Source organism: Pezoporus flaviventris, unplaced genomic scaffold, assembly GCF_033815535.1.
Source record: "Pezoporus flaviventris isolate CSIRO_AGI_PZ_B2104156 unplaced genomic scaffold, CSIRO_AGI_Pfla_v1 ptg000045l, whole genome shotgun sequence".
NCBI lineage: Eukaryota > Metazoa > Chordata > Aves > Psittaciformes > Psittacidae > Pezoporus > Pezoporus flaviventris.
This window is the reverse complement of record NW_026892593.1, coordinates 30,260,222-30,272,499: the sequence shown is the minus strand read 5'-3', so window position 1 is coordinate 30,272,499 and position 12,278 is coordinate 30,260,222.

The following is a 12,278-nucleotide window of genomic DNA, read 5'->3' as shown; positions in this document are numbered from 1 at the left end:
TTTGCTATATACCCTTTTTCTACTAAAACATCCCTTCGTTGAAACAGCAGCACACTGTTGACTTGCATCCAGTTTCCAATCCTTATATACTCCAGATCCTTTTCTTCAGTGTAGCTACCTAGTCACTTATTTCCCATGTTATATGCGTGCACTTGAGTTTCCTGTAGCATTTCATAAGTGTTATTGAATTTGGCCATATTGATCTCAGTTCATTTCACCAATTTATGAAGATTATTTTGAATTCAAAAGCTACTTTCCAAAGTGCTTGCAGCCCATCCCAGCTGAATTATCTACAAATGGTATAAAGAGATTTTCCACTTTTTATATTGATCATAAAAACACTGACTAGAATTATATATAGTGCAGCCTTACATCATCCCCACCTAATATGATCTTCCAGTGTGATGCAACCTAGTGACAGCTGCCTTAAAAAAGGCTCTTTTACCTACTATGCACTGGTGTTCAGACAGAACCAAAATGGCAGTCGCTATTAATTTTCATTAACTCTTTCAGTGGCTGGAACTATTATCTTCTGCTTTTTCTCCCAAGAGTGACTGCCAAAAACATTACCCAGTTCCACACACAGCTCAGCTTGTGTTTCTGCCTTGTTTACTGAGGGAGAGAGAGCCAGAAAAGGCAAACAGCTTAGTCATTGAAAAGGTTTTGTCTCAAGAAATGGATAGGGGATGCTTAATGTTACTTCATTGTTTTTAGGAGCTTATAAATTGAATATTTAAATCATTTGCTTCAGTATAATTCTGCATAACAAAGCTATGTTTATTTATTGTTAATTCCCCAAGTGTTTATTTATCCTTTTCTGAAAGGTAAGATCAATATTTTTCCTTCTCCATCCCTTTCAGATTTCATCTATTCTCCATGAAGTCTAGAAGACAATCACTAACAATTCAAAGATAGCTTTGGTCCATGATAAATTTTCTCAAGACTTGTGCCTTGAATATATATAACTTTCCTGAATACTTAAATATTCTCTGATGTATTCTTATTCTAATCTGGCCTATGTTCCCATCCCATTGTTTTTAACAGCAATCTTGCGAAGCATCTGATCACTATTAATCGTTTTGTGAAAAATGAAGTGAAAAACCCTGGGACATTTCTGCCTTTACTATGTCATTTGTTAATAGCTCAGTTTCTCCATAAAGCTCAAGAAATTTTACATGGCTTTGCCATGTCTTCTAATGTTTATACATATATATCTCTCTCTATATATGTATATATATGGGTTTTGTTTTTGTATTTTTGTTTGTTTGCTCGAAATTAACCTTTGCTCACTTATTATTCATTGCTGGATTTAATATATTTACCCTTATCCACACCTGGTTTTATCTGTTTGTGTTTCTGTACTACTGCCTTAATCACTCTGAGCAACTTTACCACATTTTGGGTTTGGGCTTTTTTTTTTTTAAGCCATTTTTTATTCCAAAATACCCAGAGAGTTCCCTGTGAGCTGAAATTAGTCTTAGCACACTTCCTTTTTACAATTGTTTAAATTCAGTATTGTTTCATTTTGCACAGTCCCAAAAATAATTTTCCCCATTATTCCCTTGCTCAGGACTTTATTTACCAAATACTGAGCTTATTTAAGTCTGCTTTTGTTTTAGGCTCATTGTCAATAATTTCTTACTTTTGCTTCCTGAGAAAGCATGAATTCTAAAGAGATGAAAGCTACTGTTGCGGGGACTATGGTTTTGAAAAAGCTGGGGGTGCATTTTTTTCAGTGTTCCTGCTGGGGCATCCTGGTTCTGAACAGGATCAATCTGCCATGGTACTTTGTGATACCAAACATAAGAGAAGAAGAGGAATCTACAAAGTGAGAGTTAGCTGGAAAGTCCTAACTGCATAATGAGGAATGGTCTGGAAAGGGTCTAAAAATAAAAATGAGATTCTAATTATATGGTAGGCTTTTTTGGCATATGTATTAGGAAGAATGTTATTTCACCTGCTATTCAAATGCAACCCTTCCAGAGTGAGCAGAATGCAACAATACCAGACATTGTAAGACTGAAAGCAATAGAGTCATTACCAGGAAGGCTGAAATCCCTTTTGTGGAAAAGTGTTATTTGCAATTCACAGATTATTATCTTTGAAACTTACCAGGAGTTCTTCTGACCAGGAGTTCTTCTTCTGAAAACAGGTATTATTTATTGATAGTTCATATTAGAAAATTACTTTTGCATTCAAATATACTGTAATTAGGATGTGTTGAAAGCAGTGTAATACCCTGTAAATGTAGAGTAATAATTCATAATTAAGCCTGCAAATAGGGGGTTTACTTCTGGCAAAGAATGTATGAGCTCTTGGAGAACTTACAGTGCTTCACTCTGGGAGTTAAGAGAGGACCATGTAGATTATGGCAGACCACATGTTTCAGGATCTGACCAGGTTCCCTGTCTCACTTTGATCAAAATTCTGTTGTGAGCAAAAGGCATTAATAGCATACACATGGAGCTAAGAATTTATTCTGGCCCAGTTAATATTTTAACAGTCTAACAGTCCAAATTTACACAGAAGATCTTCATTAATAGTATGCTTACAACTTTTATGCTAACCCTTCCTAGTGCCTTCCCATGGTTAATTTGTGTTGTGATCACCCATTCAATGTCCCTCTGTGTCCAAGCTTGACACTTCAGTACATCTGAAGAAGAGTAGAGAAGGGAGGTCTATAAAAAGTCATCACACTCCTGAAGTCTTTGTCAGATGGGGTGTGATGTTCACAGTATGGGTTTTTTCATCAGTCTTGCATCAGTTTGGATTTATGTTTACATGTTTTCTGTACACAGACTTCTTATTTGGTTGCTTATTTTAATTGCTTCCAGATTATTCAGTTTTTCTTCTTGCTTTTTTCTTTACAACTGGAGTCACATTGCTTGTGAGACTGCACTTGTATTGTGACTGCTTGTTGACCGCTGTCATTGGTTTTCGCAGCCTGGGACCTCAGACCATCCTTCCAATTTTTGCACAAGAAACCTAGATTTTTTGAGTCCACATAGAACAACCACTTGTTATTATGAACTAAAACTAAGCTAAAGCAAATTTTTACAATAGTTACCTCACTCCTAAACAACTGATATCATGGCTAAGCCATGCCAAGACAAGTTCTGGCAAGTCCTCAGACCCAGCACTGTAAGGACAATATAAAGTTCATGGCCATCTTGCAACAATGGCAAAATTGTACTTACTGGTTTACTGTCTATCAATGAAGGGAGTGTGGTGGGACTATACTCCTAGGCTGACCCAGTTAAGTGCAGTTAAATGAATCTGTGTCACCGTTTCTGTTCTTTTATGTCGTATATGTGATTCGCCATTTATGTTTTGTCAAATAACATTTCTATGCCTCAATTTCCTCAGTTTAAAATGTAAATAATTCTATTTCCTGGACTGTCATTTGTAAAGTAGTTTGATTGCTCTTGAGGATGTGTGCCTTATTAACTACTAATATTACCAAATTGCTAGTATAGGGAAAGTCCTAAAATAAATTTGTTACCTCTGGTTTAGTAATTTAGTAATTTGGCATGATATTTAGAAGCATTAATATAACCTTTACCTTTCCAGAAGTTATTTATGCTTAAGGTACCAAGAGGACTAACGGAGTTCTGGGAGACACAGCATATATTGCAGCCGAACTGATTTTATTTGGGAGTTCTGAGACAGGTAATAATAACAGAGCAAGTCTGTTGTATCACTTTGTCATACTGTATTAATTTATCTTGGGTAATGGAACTGCAAATTGTGGTATGTGTTATAATTTTTTTTGGCAGCTATAAAATGCAATATATCTAAATATGCAGCAAAGAAAAGATGAGAAACCTTAAATCCTCATCCACTGTAGAATTAGTTATTACTTTTCATCTTGCCTTTGACCATGAAAATCAACCAACAGTCAGATGGGCACTGTTATATTGCTACAGCATATATATCTGCTGAAACGTTTTTTATACTTTTCAATGGTGCTGTGTGAACAGTTATGCAGACACATTACTGATAAACACAGGGTTAATGAGCTGTGGTGACATCAAGGAATTCTACCCCAACATACCAGTAAGAAAATCAGATTTAAGGGAGGGAAAAGGGAAAAAGAAACCATAAGCAAGTGTGATAGAGGAGGGCACAGACTCATGGGGTGTACTCTGTGCCTAGGGATGACTGTGTAAAACAACTGCCTCTGTGGACTGTTTTCTTGTGTGCTTTTGCAGAGAAAGGGTGGGTCCTATGACCTGATCTCTGTTTTGGGTGGAGAGTTTCACCAGGGAATATCTAAGGAACAAGTGTTTCAATTTGTTTTTAGTTCTGCATCTATTTTTCCTTCTGATCACTGATACATCCAGAGAGGAAGGATCTCTGTGTCAATAGTTGGAGGCCTAAGTTTCCTGTGGTATGCGTAGAGGACCTTCCAGATGCTGCAGGCTCAATGCTGCATGAAGATAAAGACTTTTTATCCATTTAAAGCTTCAGGAGAGGAAACCCATTAAAACCATGAAACAATTTTTAGTTAGTATGCATTGAACTGGGAGCAAAAAATGACAGATTTTATTCAGTAAGGCAACCACAGGAAATGCTGTCATATTCTGTGTAGAAGCAAATGTCTCCCTGACCTCTAATGGTTCCAAATTAGAGTATGGCTTATAAAACACATCACTGTATATGCTTATATTATTTATTATATGGATGTTTACCAGTTATACTAATTTGCTTTTATATCTGTAATACTATACAGTTTCTAAATGATTGTATAAAGTAATTCTGTTCAATGTGGCACATGCACAAGTACAGAAATCTTTCCAATAATGAGCATCAACATTTTTAATAAAAGTAGCAACCAGAAAAGAGCACAAGTGGACATTTAAAAAATGCTTGAAATCAGACATGAAAAAACACCACCTCTGTAGTTATAAATGCTGACTGAAACACTGTGTGCCCTGCTTTCATCTCTTCCCGGCCTCCCTTATTATGAAGGCAGTACTACTGATTCATTAAAAGAGAAGGGCTTAGCTTCTAGGTTCATAATGGCAGTTTGTTAAAAGGAAGGGCTCAGCTACTGTTCTTATACCAGTGTTTAATGAGCTGATATGTCTATAATCAGAGGAGGGAAAGGTACCAAATGTACCTGTAATGTTACATGAGTGAGTTGTTAGCCATTTTTAACTACTGTTCGGTACACTGGAGTAGAATCAATGAGATGACATAAACTTTTCAATAGGGCATTTATATGAAAAGCAATCCTAATATGTAATTGGTAATAAAATATCTAATATTGTTTCAGGGTCTTAACACTGAGTTGGTGAATGATGTAAGTAGAAGGTAATAACTGAGAAGTCAGAGCTTATAATGCTCTGTTATCAGCCATATGCTGCTATCAGCCATATGCATGGCTATGAAACACCCCTAAAAAATGTGACTGCTTCCAGTGGACCTATGCATGCTGACTCAGGGTGAGATAGAAATACTGTGTCATGTCATGGGCAATTTTTAAGGATATTTTCTATTTTATTCTCTACCTTTTGCAGCAATAGAGTTGGGAATTTTAGCACATGCTGAAGTTTTTGGCATCAGTACAATACGCTTCTAAAATATTCACTAAAGGATTAGAAACCCTGAATCTTCATTTACTTAGGAGTTTGTTGTCTCACCTTGCCTTTATCTATGAAAATAATCCAAGGATGAGATGGCTACTCTTCTGTTTACCATTTCATATATTTCTACCATAATTCTTATACAAATAAATTTTATCCTGTGATGGGTTATACGAAGATCATATCAGTCGACACAGTTAACAAGAAGCACTAACTTACTATAACAGTGAGTGACATCAAACAGAGAGGGAGACTGTAAAACAGGAAAACATTACACAGCTGGAAAGTCACTAGATAACAGTCCCTTAATCTTGTGAAGGGCATCTGGCTAGCAGAAGTCTCTCTTGGAGACTGGTGTCTGGTGTTTCTTCACTGTCTGGGTGATGGATCAATTCTCTGGGTATGTTAACCCAACAGGAGACTGTGCCGGATGTATTTGCAGTTCCAGCAACTTATGGTATGACACCAAAATGTCTGCTACCAACTTTCCAAGGAAGCTGGTAGAAGCAGAGAAGTTGCTATGGGAGAAGCTAAACTGGTGTAACTCTTGTAGGTCGACCTGCACATGGGCCTGTGATATCTTAGCAAGCTCTGTGGTATCAGTATACGCAAGAGTGAGTAAAAAGCATCTAGTAAACCCCGATGTTACCACTATCTTCATCCTTAATTCCTGAATCCTGCATCTGTTTAAAGGTGGTACACTCCTCAAAAGCAACCATTTACACCCCTGACTACCTTGAAACTATATTCACTGACAACACTTGATTAAAACCAGAGTGCAGAGGCAGGTTTACTGCTGCCTATTGCTAAAAACTGTACCATACAGTTTTTAGCTGAGTAAAGAATCTACTTATTGGTTTTTCTGGGTTTTTCTTAACCTTCCTAACTTCTGTCTGGACAACATTTAGGACAGAGCAAAATGAAACTTCATAGATGTCAGGTGGAATATTCCTTTCTGTAACCAGGGCAATCCTTCTGGCTTAACAGGTCAAAAATTAATGCCCTAGATTGAAAATACTTGTCACAGAATTGCAGCCAAAACCAGAAACCAGATTCCTTGCCTACATTGTTAGTTAGTGAAGATGGCAAATAGAAGCAAGAACAACAGCATCAGCTTCTCCAAAGTACAGTTTATAGTGCACTCTTCTGGGATGCTCTTGGTTCTTGTCAGGCTGGGACAGAAGGCTTAATAAGGGGGAACATATTGGACAAATAATCCACTTGACTTTCACTAAGCCACTAAAGCAGTCAACCATAAATGAATGTTTTTGAAATGCTGTCATATTTATAGCAACATGCCATCCATTTAAGCAGCAGAGGAGTCATAAAGCAAAATCAGATACAAGAGTTTTGAAGATTAAACTAAATTAGGCTTAACTAAATTATTTCCTCCTATGATTTTTACATGATTCCCCATGATTGCTTCTTTTGTACAAGGAATTTATCTCAATCTCATGATTGTTAGAACTCACCCACCTAAACAAAAACTTCCAAAAATATTTCAGGAACAGTAAAACATTGCCTCACAACCAATTATGTTGAATGTATTTCCTAGTCTTGTGGAAACAGAAAAATTCTAAGTATGTAAGAACTAAAAGCCCTTCATCCACATAATCCAGCTGGTAAAGATTTGCAGGTTTAGGATTTTCTTGTGAGTGCCAGATGGATATCACCTTTAGGAAAAAAAAAGGAAAGGAATTGCCTCTGGAGGCAGGCAAATTAATTCAAAAGATCTTACTATTGAGTGAGACATTTATCTACCATGTGATAGATTTAATTAACTCTACAGTTTTCTGCAGTAGCACTCTACTTTGTGATGGGTTTTTTGTTTTTTCCACCCTAAATTTATTTACAGTCACTTTAGACTTATTTGTTATCCCTCTGTTCTGCTAATGCATATCATTATAGCCTCTGTTAGGCTAGGCTGAACAAATTTCCTTTTCCACTGTCATCTTAGTGACCATGCTTTGCAACAGTTCTAGTTTGAATGCATCTTTCTTAAGCAATCGGCTTTCTTAAGCAATCGGCTAATTACAATTATATGAGAATCCAGATTTCTCATTTTAATTTAGCTTCCTTAATTAAAATTTAACTGGCTCAATAGATTTAATCTTCTACAGGGTATTAATTTCGAGTCCTCCAAAATTTAGATAACTCAATCTGAGAAACAGATCTCAGAGGTCTTGTCTTCAGAAAGCTCCAGGAATTTGCTTTCTGATCTCTCTAAATGGTGTCAGTTTGAGTACTTAATGGTCCTCAGTTTCTGATACTCTAAATTCCTGTATCTATTTAAATATTTATGAAATTGTTACATGCTTTCTTCATTAATAAAGTGTTTAGGTTATTTATACACTGTTTCCTGGATAAATAATGGAATTCTTGATTCATTAATAACACCATATATCTTGTCGGATAACCGGAAATAGCAAATGAAAAAAAAAAATAGAGGATCTCCATGAACCCCATGTTTTGGAATAGTGTTAACTAGCTGATTTACTGGCTTAAAATCGAAACAGTGGATTCTAGCACAACACGTTGACAATGTGAATTAAAAGCATTTGCCTTTTTCTAACCTTAAACAGGATGGTGTCTTTTGGTCAGTTTGGCTTTAATTTTATTGCACCATGGGCACATAGCTGAGTGGTAAGATGAAGATTTCGCACTTGCTCTGCAGAGATTTATATATTTAAAACATTGGCCATGATGGACAAAAACTGCATGGGAAAAGGGAGCTGGACCACTCTATTGTGTTATAGAAAAGACAGGGTTTTGGCCTAGGAAGGTGCTTGCTCTATGGCCATTGATCCAGTGCTTGCAAGCACTTAACAATGCTGACAAATGTTGCTAAGTGCCACTTGTGCTCACTTTGTCCTGTTCCTTTGCGTGTCTGGATGTGATACCTTTTTTCTGAGCGTGCACATCCCCCAAATGGTGCTTGGATCCTGTTCTTAAAGGGTAAGACAAAATATGTGTTTGGGCTTGGTCAGCTTGGCATGCTCCTCACTGGACAAGGGCACTAAAAGGTGCAGGCTCATGTCTTGCTAGCCAGGAGACATAATAACTTGTGTGCAAGGAGTGGATTTTGGAATCTCAAGTCTGAATTAACGAAAGGAAAGAAGCATTTCCCAAGAGCAGAGTATGGTTGTGTCTGGTTTCTAGACATAAATGTAGTCTTGAGTTCTGAACCATCCCAGTTTCATCAGTAGAGGATAGAATAATGATCTCTCTTTATATATGTATGGTAAATGAGTTAATATGTTGTTATTGTTAATCATTGTTTTCTGTGTTTTGTCCCTTGGGATTGGCACTCCCAGCTATTAGACCACATGTATACACTTCATACTCTTTCCTCATATTCTCTGAAAATTCTACCATAATCTCAAATAGAGATTTTCTCTTAGTATCCACATCCAGACTAAATGGAGAAAGTTATGACAAAAATCCATGTATGGATTGTTTAGTGAAATGAGCACAGGGAATACGAAACAAATTCAGACTAATTTTATTTGTGTGTGTGTGTGTGTGTGTGTGTGTGTGAAATAAATAAGGAGGAAAAATATTGCCTCTTCTTCACATGCAAGTCTAATACTATCCCCCTTCCGAGCAGATGGAATTCCAGAACATACATCTGTGAAGGTAATGGCCACTCTGAACCAAACAAATCACTTTGCTATCCTCCATTATTTCAAATTAAATATCCCTGGAAAAGGTGCTTCTGACAAGTGGGTACAAAAAAAGCCAATAGAGAAATTATTGGAAGAAATATATGCTGTACAATTGCAAACATGCTATTATACAATCTCCAGAAGCAAAGAAATAATCCCAGGAGATATTTTGCTTTGTAATAAACTGTAAAGATTCTGGACTTAAAGATTTTTGATGCAACAGAATTTTATTTATTCTTTAAAAAAAATCCTTGAAAACTGCCGCCTTAGACAGAGAAGGAACACCATATATTTTTTTTAAGAATTGAAAAATCAATAAAGAAAAGCAGGTACCTTTGCTACATGATTTCAAAATAATGAAAACTGACATTGTAAGAAAGAATGAGACACAGCAGTAGGATGTGTTTTGATACAGCAAGGAGTTCCTCACCGAAAGGTGGGGATTAGAAAAATTTGTTATTAAGGGTGACACAAAGAAGAGTAATCTTCACACTTTCGGTCAAATTAACTGGATTAAATAGAGTTGCGGAAGGGAAGTTTCTTCACTGAACTCTCCTATTTCACACCTATGGAGACATATTTTGCAAAAAAAAAGGAAAAGGGGGTGTGTGTGTGGGAATAGTCCTTTCCTTTCCTTCTTTTACACGGACTTAGAGTTTTCAGGCAGGGAGCTGATGATGTTCACCTTGTGCTCAAGTCTGGTTTTGCTGGAATATTATTAGTTCATAAAACTGAAATTTATTGGATGCTTTCCAGTGAGATGTGTCTGTTGCAGTCTGTGGTCTGTGTCAAATTAAGTTGTGTGCTTAGTAAATGCCTGATGGTGAGCAAAGCTGGTGGGAGATGATAAACGCCGCACTTGAGCTGATATTGACAAAGTCAATATGAGTCAGTCACTGTCACTGTCTTTTCTGAGAAACACACTTTCACCAGCCTTGGCACAGCAGTGGCAGTGCCTATGCCTTTGGAAAGGAACTTGAACCAGTCTGCTGTCTTCCTCCCTGTGTTGAATGACTGAGTACTTCATGTTTCATCATTCAGAAATCCTCATGTCTGGTCACTTCCCAATGCAGAGGCCTGATTTCACTGACAGGGTGGGAAGGAGGCTTTCTTCCTACTTCAGAGCTCTGAGAAAGTCTCATCTTTTGCAGAATTGAGACTTATGTTTCTAAAAACTGATAATCACTAGATAACAGCTGAGGAAAGAAGCCATCTTATTAAGGTGCTTGATAAACTGTGCCTGTATTAACTGCTTTCTTTCGTGTTTCATTAATGTCACCAGCTTTTGTACCCAAAAGAATAAGTCTTGTTCACCACTGCGCAGGTAAATTTATATCTGCTGGTATCTCCTCTGGGATTAATTTTGCAGAAATAGCCCTTTTCCCCACATAAATTTTCTTCCTTTTCTCTGCTTTGAGAAGTCCACAGTTTAGGAGCAGCCTTACTCTGTGGCTCCTCAGATTGCTTGTAGGAGCAAGTTAAAACTGTATAGACTGGATGGCCCATATTTCTCTCTTTTGAGTTGGAAAAAATTGTTTCACACTCCTTTTCCCTTCAATCTTGTAAAACTGTAGAAGAAAAAATCGAGAAGGGAAATTTATATTATGCAGGTTTCAGGTAAAATCACATGCTGCTGCTTCCTACAAGAGGATGGTGTAAAAACTAATGTAGGTATGGGGACTTAGGAAGGAAAACTTATAGTGTTCTGAAATGCTGGAGGAATTATGCCTGTGACTTACTCTCCCTGTTTCTTTCACTGAAAATATAATTGCAAAGATACAGAGATAAGGACTAACTTAGCTTCAGCTTCAAACTTGAATAGCCTATTTGTGACTTAAGAGCGTGACTTGACATACCTACCCTGAGCTGCTCAAAACTGAAAGCAGGCTTACCCAAGGAGGTAATGAATAGACTAATGTGGAACTGAAAATAATTTTTCTATTCTCCGGTGGAAGAAAAGCCACACAGGTGGTCAAAAAGATAAAATGGTGTCAGATCAGCAGAGGGTTTTCCCAGTTGCCACAAAACAGATCCGCCAGAAAAGTCATCAAACTCAAAATGGATGAGGCAAAGCCTTTACGTTCAGTGAATCCACATTTGGTTAAAAGTGCCATGTTTAACGCAGTGAAGGCTAACTTGCTCTGACCTTACTATTTGTACTGTGTTTTGAAAAATTATTAAGCATGTTTTGTAGTAAGTCAGGATCAAAGATAGAAACATATTAGAGACTGAGAACCTCTTTTTCCAAAGCAGTGAAAGATGTGACTGTTTAACAAGCTTTGTCATCCAACCTGGAGACCTTGAAGTGGGGCAGTGGAAGAGTTTCCACTGTTGGGAAGGGATTTCACACAGTGAAGGCTGGGTGAGCCAAGACAGGAGGACTTCTGCTAGGGCAACTTAGCCGCATAACTACCACATGGTCCCTGGGAGGAGCAATGTATGCAGCATTACACCTTCAGCATTCCAGCCATGTAGGAGATCTTTCTGCATAAGGACTAACGTTCTGCAAGATTGTAAGTTTATATCCTTAAAGTCAGTTTGCTCTAAAACTTTAAAAAAATGGAACTGGTTTAGAAACTGCCTTTTTGTAATCCCCCTCCCTTGTGAAACTCCAGGTACTGCATCCCTTTTGAGAAGTAGCAGTAAACCTGCACTCCTGCTGCTGCCTGTCTGTATCAGGCTTGGTTTCCAGTAATATATTTAAAGCAGATCTCGAAAGGGCAGTAATGGAATGATTGTTCAGTATATGACTACCATTTGTTTGAGTATATTCCTCTGTGCATGTTGACATTTTATCACTTAATGAAAAAAATGAGTAATAGGTTTTTGCTACTTTCCTCCACATGACACATTTATGCTTTTTGCTGCATTTACTTTCAAAAGAACATTCTTATTTAAATGAAGCCTAAGCTTTGTCAGTCTAAGTGAACAGTTGATAGTACACATTGCTGTCTTCAAAAATGTAGTGAAAAGGTACTGTACTGTCATTCTCCTGTACCATTCTAGCAGCACAAATAGAGTGACT